The sequence below is a fragment of the Somniosus microcephalus genome, chromosome 4, assembly GCF_052327205.1.
Source record: "Somniosus microcephalus isolate GS21.2 chromosome 4, FLI_Smic_1.0, whole genome shotgun sequence".
Taxonomy (NCBI): domain Eukaryota; kingdom Metazoa; phylum Chordata; class Chondrichthyes; order Squaliformes; family Somniosidae; genus Somniosus; species Somniosus microcephalus.
This window is the reverse complement of record NC_140990.1, coordinates 180,556,275-180,564,061: the sequence shown is the minus strand read 5'-3', so window position 1 is coordinate 180,564,061 and position 7,787 is coordinate 180,556,275. Positions and strand designations below refer to the sequence as shown.

Below are 7,787 nucleotides of genomic sequence, written 5' to 3'. Positions count from 1 at the left end.
CTCGCTCTCTCTCTCCATATCTGCCTCTCGCTCTCTCTCTCTCTCCATATCGACCTCTCGCTCTCTCTCGCTCCATATCTACCTCTCGCTCTCTCTCTCTCTCCATATCTACCTCTCGCTCTCTCTTTCTCTCCATATCTACCTCTCGCTCGCTCTCCATATCTACCTCTCGCTCTCTCTCCATATCTACCTCTCGCTCTCTCTCTCTCTCCACATCTACCTCTCGCTCTCTCTCTCCATATCTACCTCTCGCTCTCTCTCCCACATCTACCTCTCGCTCTCTCTCCCACATCTACCTCTCGCTCTCTCCACATCTACCTCTCGCTCTCTCTCTCCATATCTACCTCTCGCTCTCTCTCTCCATATCTACCTCTCTCTCTCTCTCCATATCTACCTCTCGCTCTCTCTCTCCATATCTACCTCTCACTCTCTCTCTCCATATCTAACGCTCTCTCTCCCTGCATATCTACCTCTCGCTCTCTCTCTCCATATCTACCTCTCGCTCTCTCTCTCTCTCCATATCTACCTCTCCCTCTCTCTCTCCATATCTACCTCTCGCTCTCTCTCTCCATATCTACCTCTCGCTCTCTCTCTCTTCATATCTATCTCTTGCTCCTCTCTATATATCTATCCCTTGCTCCTCTCTATATTTCTATCTCTCTCTCCATATCTACCTCTCGCTCTCTCTCTCTCTCTCTCCATATCTATCTCTCGCTCTCTGTCTCTATATCTACCTCTCGCTCTCTCTCTCTCCATATCTACCTCTCGCTCGCTCTCTCTCCATATCTACCTCTCGCTCGCTCTCTCTCTCCATATCTACCTCTCGCTCGCTCTCTCTCTCTATATCTACCTCGCTCTCTTTCTCTCTCCATATCTACCTCTCGCTCTCTCTCTCTCCATATCTACCTCTCGCTCGCTCTCTCTCCATATCTACCTCTCGCTCTCCATATCTACCTCTCGCTCTCTCTCCATATCTACCTCTCGCTCTCTCTCTCTCCATATCTACCTCTCGCTCTCTCTCTCTCTCCATATGTACCTCTCGCTCTCTCTCTCTCCATATCTACCTCTCGCTCTCTCTCTCTCCATATCCAATTCCAATTTTTTCCAATTCAAATGCTTTATTGGCATGAAAGTTTACAGAGAACCATATTGCCAAAGCTTACATAACAAAAAGGTACAGTTTTCCAACATTCTGTAGGTGTCAATCGATTTGACATTTGTTGGTTACATACAATATTACTTTTAAACAATATTAATTTTAAACAGTCTTTGTACTTCATTTGTACGCTCAATATTAATTTTAAACAGTCTTAATTTTTAAACAGTCCTCAGGTTGTGACATGTTGTTACATATTTGGCCCCAAGGTATGGTCTGTCTCCTTCTCCTAGGACTAATCTCAATTTTGACAGGTCATCCAATTCCTTGAAATCTGGGGTTGTTTGGCTTAGCTTGTTGAATAATATGTTTCTTGATGTGTTGAATTTTTCGCATTTAGGAGGAAATGCATCTCTGTTTCAACCTCGCCGGCCAGACATTGATCGCATATCTACCTCTCGCTCTCTCTCCATATCTACCTCTCGCTCTCTCTCTCTCTCCATATCTACCTCTCGCTCTCTCTCTCTCCATATCTACCTCTCGCTCGCTCTCCATATCTACCTCTCGTTCTTTCCCATATCTACCTCTCGCTCTCTCTCCCATATCTACCTCTCGCTCTCTCTCCCATATCTACCTCTCGCTCTCTCTCCCATATCTACCTCTTGCTCGCTCTCTCTCCATATCTACCTCTCGCTCTCTCTCTCTCCATATCTACCTCTCGCTCTCTCTATATCTACCTCTCGCTCTCTCTCCCATATCTACCTCTCGCTCTCCCTCCCAGATCTACCTCTTGCTCTCTCTCCCATATCTACCTCTCGCTCTCTCTCTCTCTCCATAGCTACCTCTCGCTCTGTCTCTCTCTCCATATCTACCTCTCGCCCTCTCTCTGCATATCTACCTCTCGCTCTCTCTCTCCATATCTACCTCTCGCTCTCTCTCTCTCCATATCGACCTCTCGCTCTCTCTCTCCATATCTACCTCTCGGTCTCTCTCTCTATATATCTACCTCTCGCTCTCTCTCTCTCCATGTCTACCTCTCGCTCTCTCTCTCTCCATGTCTACCTCTCGGTCTCTCTCTCTATATCTACCTCTCGCTCTCTCTCTCCATATCTACCTCTCGCTCTCTCTCTCTCTCCATATCTATCTCTCGCTCTCTCTCTCCGTATCTACCTCTCGCTCTCTCTCTCTCCATATCTACCTCTCGCTCTCTCTCTCTCCATATCTACCTCTCGCTCTCTCTCCATATCTACCTCTCGCTCGCTCTCTCCCTCCATATCTACCTCTCGCTCTCTCTCTCTCCATATCTACCTCTCGCTCTCTCTCTCTCTCTCTCCATATCTACCTCTCGCTCTCTCTCCATATCTACCTCTCGCTCTCTCTCCCATATCTACCTCTCGCTCTCTCTCTCTCTCCATATCTACCTCTCGCTCTGTCTCTCTCTCCATATCTACCTCTCGCCCTCTCTCTCTCTCCGTATCTACCTCTCGCTCTCTCTCTGCATATCTGCCTCTCGCTCTCTCTCTCCATATCTACCTCTCGCGCTCTCTCTTTCTCCATATCTACCTATCGCTCGCTCTCTCTCTCCATATCTACCTCTCGCTCTCTCTCTCCCTCCATATCTACCTCTCGCTCTCTCCCTCCATATCTACCTCTCGCTCTCTCTCTCCCTCCACATCTACCTCTCGCTCTCTCTCTCTCTCTCCATATCTACCTCTCGCTCTCTCTCTCTCTCTCCATATCTCGCTCTCACTCTCTCTCTCTCCATATCTACCTCTCGCTCTCTCTCTCCATATCTGCCTCTCGCTCTCTCTCTCTCTCCATATCGACCTCTCGCTCTCTCTCGCTCCATATCTACCTCTCGCTCTCTCTCTCTCTCCATATCTACCTCTCGCTCTCTCTTTCTCTCCATATCTACCTCTCGCTCGCTCTCCATATCTACCTCTCGCTCTCTCTCTCCATATCTACCTCTCGCTCTCTCTCTCTCTCCACATCTACCTCTCGCTCTCTCTCTCCATATCTACCTCTCGCCCTCTCTCTCCATATCTACCTCTCGCTCTCTCTCTCTCTCCATATCTACCTCTCGCTCTCTCTCCCATATCTACCTCTCGCTCTCTCTCCCATATCTACCTCTCGCTCTCTCTCCATATTTACCTCTCGCTCTCTCTCCATATCTCCCTCTCGCTCTCTCTCCATATCTACCTCTCGCTCGCGCTCTCTCCATATCTACCTCTCGCTCGCTCTCTCTCTCCATATCTACCTCTCGCTCTCTCTCTCTCTCCATATCTACCTCTCGCTCTCTCTCTCTCTCTCTCCACAGCTACCTCTCGCTCTCTCTCTCTCCATATCTACCTCTCGCTCTCTCTCCCATATCTACCTCTCGCTCTCTCTCTCCATATCTACCTCTCGCGCGCTTTCTCTCCATATCTACCTCTCGCTCTCTCTCTCCATATCTACCTCTCGCTTTCTCTCCCATATCTACCTCTCGCTTTCTCTCCCATACGTACCTCTCGCTCTCTCTCTCTCCATATCAACCTCTCGCTCTCTCTCTCCATATCTACCTCTCGCTCTCTCTCTCTCTCCATATCTACCCCTCGCTCGCTCTCTCTCTCTCCATATCTACCACTCTCTCTCTCCATATCTACTTCTCTCGCTCTCTCTCCATATCTACTTCTCTCGCTCTCTCTCTCTCTCCATATCTACCTCTCGCTCTCTCTCTCTCCATATCTACCTCTCGCTCGCTCTCCATATCTACCTCTCGTTCTTTCCCATATCTACCTCTCGCTCTCTCTCCCATATCTACCTCTCGCTCTCTCTCCCATATCTACCTCTCGCTCTCTCTCCCATATCTACCTCTTGCTCGCTCTCTCTCCATATCTACCTCTCGCTCTCTCTCTCTCCATATCTACCTCTCGCTCTCTCTATATCTACCTCTCGCTCTCTCTCCCATATCTACCTCTCGCTCTCCCTCCCAGATCTACCTCTTGCTCTCTCTCCCATATCTACCTCTCGCTCTCTCTCTCTCTCCATATCTACCTCTCGCTCTGTCTCTCTCTCCATATCTACCTCTTGCCCTCTCTCTGCATATCTAGCTCTCGCTCTCTCTCTCCATATCTACCTCTCGCTCTCTCTCTCTCCATATCGACCTCTCGCTCTCTCTCTCCATATCTACCTCTCGGTCTCTCTCTCTATATATCTACCTCTCGCTCTCTCTCTCTCCATGTCTACCTCTCGCTCTCTCTCTCTCCATGTCTACCTCTCGGTCTCTCTCTCTATATCTACCTCTCGCTCTCTCTCTCCATATCTACCTCTCGCTCTCTCTCTCTCTCCATATCTATCTCTCGCTCTCTCTCTCCGTATCTACCTCTCGCTCTCTCTCTCTCCATATCTACCTCTCGCTCTCTCTCTCTCCATATCTACCTCTCGCTCTCTCTCCATATCTACCTCTCGCTCGCTCTCTCCCTCCATATCTACCTCTCGCTCTCTCTCTCTCTCTCTCCATATCTAACTCTCGCTCTCTCTCTCTCTCTCCATATCTACCTCTCGCTCACTCTCTCTCCATATCTACCTCTCGCTCTCTCTCCCTCTATATCTACCTCTCGCTCTCTCTCCCTCCATATCTAACTCTCGCTCTCTCTCCATATCTACCTCTCGATCGCTCTCTCTCCATATCTACCTCTCGCTCTCTCTCCATATCTACCTCTCGCTCTCTCTCCATATCTACCTCTCGATCGCTCTCTCTCCATATCTACCTCTCGCTCTCTCTCCATATCTGCCTCTCACTCTCTCTCTCCATATCTACCTCTCGCTCTCTCTCTCCATATCTACCTCTCGCTCTCTCTCTCCATATCGACCTCTCGCTCTCTCTCTCCATATCTACCTCTCGCTCTCTCTCTCCATATCTACCTCTCGCTCTCTCTCCATATCTACATCTCGCTCTCTCTCTCCATATCTACCTCTCGCTCTCTCTCTCCATATCTACCTCTCGCTCTCTCTCTCCATATCTACCTCTCGCTCTCTCTCTCCATATCTACCTCTCGCTCTCTCTCCATATCTACCTCTCGCTCTCTCCCATATCTACCTCTCGCTCTCTCTCCATATCTACCTCTCGCCCTCTCTCTCTCTCCGTATCTACCTCTCGCTCTCTCTCTGCATATCTACCTCTCGCTCTCTCTCTCCATATCTACCTCTCGCGCTCTCTCTTTCTCCATATCTACCTCTCGCTCGCTCTCTCTCTCCATATCTACCTCTCGCTCTCTCTCTCCCTCCATATCTACCTCTCGCTCTCTCCCTCCATATCTACCTCTCGCTCTCTCTCTCCCTCCACATCTACCTCTCGCTCTCTCTCTCTCTCTCTCTCTCTCCATATCTCGCTCTCACTCTCTCTCTCTCCATATCTACCTCTCGCTCTCTCTCTCCATATCTGCCTCTCGCTCTCTCTCTCTCTCCATATCGACCTCTCGCTCTCTCTCGCTCCATATCTACCTCTCGCTCTCTCTCTCTCTCCATATCTACCTCTCGCTCTCTCTTTCTCTCCATATCTACCTCTCGCTCGCTCTCCATATCTACCTCTCGCTCTCTCTCCATATCTACCTCTCGCTCTCTCTCTCTCTCCACATCTACCTCTCGCTCTCTCTCTCCATATCTACCTCTCGCCCTCTCTCTCCATATCTACCTCTCGCTCTCTCTCTCTCTCCATATCTACCTCTCGTTCTCTCTCCCATATCTACCTCTCGCTCTCTCTCCCATATCTACCTCTCGCTCTCTCTCCATATTTACCTCTCGCTCTCTCTCCATATCTCCCTCTCGCTCTCTCTCCATATCTACCTCTCGCTCGCGCTCTCTCCATATCTACCTCTCGCTCGCTCTCTCTCTCCATATCTACCTCTCGCTCTCTCTCTCTCTCTCTCCACAGCTACCTCTCGCTCTCTCTCTCTCTCCATATCTACCTCTCGCTCTCTCTCCCATATCTACCTCTCGCTCTCTCTCTCCATATCTACCTCTCGCGCGCTCTCTCTCCATATCTACCTCTCGCTCTCTCTCTCCATATCTACCTCTCGCTTTCTCTCCCATATCTACCTCTCGCTTTCTCTCCCATACGTACCTCTCGCTCTCTCTCTCTCCATATCAACCTCTCGCTCTCTCTCTCTCCATATCTACCTCTCGCTCTCTCTCTCTCTCCATATCTACCCCTCGCTCGCTCTCTCTCTCTCCATATCTACCACTCTCTCTCTCCATATCTACTTCTCTCGCTCTCTCTCCATATCTACTTCTCTCGCTCTCTCTCTCCATATCTACTTCTCTCGCTCTCTCTCTCCATATCTACTTCTCTCGCTCTCTCTCCATATCTATTCCTCTCGCTCTCTCTCTCTCCATATCTACCTCTCTCTCTCTCTCCATATCTACCTCTCGCTCTCTCTCCATATCTACCTCTCGCTCGCTCTCTCTCTCCATATCTACCTCTCTCTCTCTCTCCATATCTACCTCTCGCTCTCTCTCCATATCTACCTCTCGCTCTCTCTCCATATCTACCTCTCGCTCGCTCTCTTTCTCCATATCTACCTCTCACCTCGCTCTCTCTCTCCATATCTACCTCTCGCTCGCTCTCTCTCTCCATATCACAGAAATCACAGAAACCCCACAGTGCAGATAGAGGCCATTTCGGCCCATCGAGCCTGCACCGACACATATCCCACCCAATCTCCGTAACCCCTACACCAACACATATCCCACCCTATCCCCGTAACCCCACGTATTTAATCCCCCTAACACTAAGGGTCAATTTATCATAGCCAATTAACCTAACCCGCACATCTTTGGACTGTGGGAGGAAACCGGAGCACCGGGAGGAAACCCACGCAAACACGGGGAGAATGTGCAAACTCCACACAGACAGTCACCCGAGGCCGGATTCGAACCCAGGTCCCTGGCGCTGTGAGGCAACAGTGCTAACCACTATGCCACTGTGCTGCCCCTCAATAATTCTGAAATTACCCGGAAGAACATTGACCCCGACGTGATTTGAACACGCAGCCTTCTGATCCGGAGTCAGACGCGCTACCGTTGCGCTACGAGCTCCTACATATCTACATATCTACCTCTCGCTCGCTCTCTCTCTCCATATCTACCTCTCGCTCGCTCTCTCTCTCCATATCTACCTCTCGCTCGCTCTCTCTCTCCATATCTTCCTCTCGCTCGCTCTCCATATCTACCTGTCGCTCGCTCTCTCTCTCCATATCTACCTCTCGCTCTCTCTCTCTCCATATCTACCTCTCGCTCTCTCTCTCCATATCTACCTCTCGCTCTCTCTCCCATATCTACCTCTCGCTCTCTCTCCCATACCTACCTCTCGCTCTCTCTCTCCATATCTACCTCTCGCTCTCTCTTGCATATCTACCTCTCGCTCTCTCTCCCATACCTACCTCTCGCTCTCTCTCTCCATATCTACCTCTCGCTCTCTCTTGCATCTCTACCTCTCGCTCTCTCTTGCATATCTACCTCTCGCTCTCTCTCCCATAACTACCTGTCGCGCACACTCCATATCTACCTCTCGCTCTCTCTCTCTCCATATCTACCTCTCGCTCTCTCTCTCCATATCTACCTCTCGCTCTCTCTCCCATATCTACCTCTCTCTCTCTCCATATCTACCTCTCGCTCTCTCTCTCTCTCCATATCTACCTCTCGCTCTCTCTCC

The 7,787-nt window shown here is 49.9% G+C and overlaps 1 non-coding gene across 1 annotated transcript; it reads right to left on the bottom strand.

Annotated features, from left to right (window-relative positions):
• Positions 1-7,099: 7,099 nt before the first annotated feature.
• Positions 7,100-7,171, bottom strand: trnar-ccg (transfer RNA arginine (anticodon CCG)). Its single transcript has one exon. It is a non-coding gene; the product is annotated as a tRNA-Arg (tRNA).
• Between the last annotated feature and the right edge of the window lie 616 nt (positions 7,172-7,787).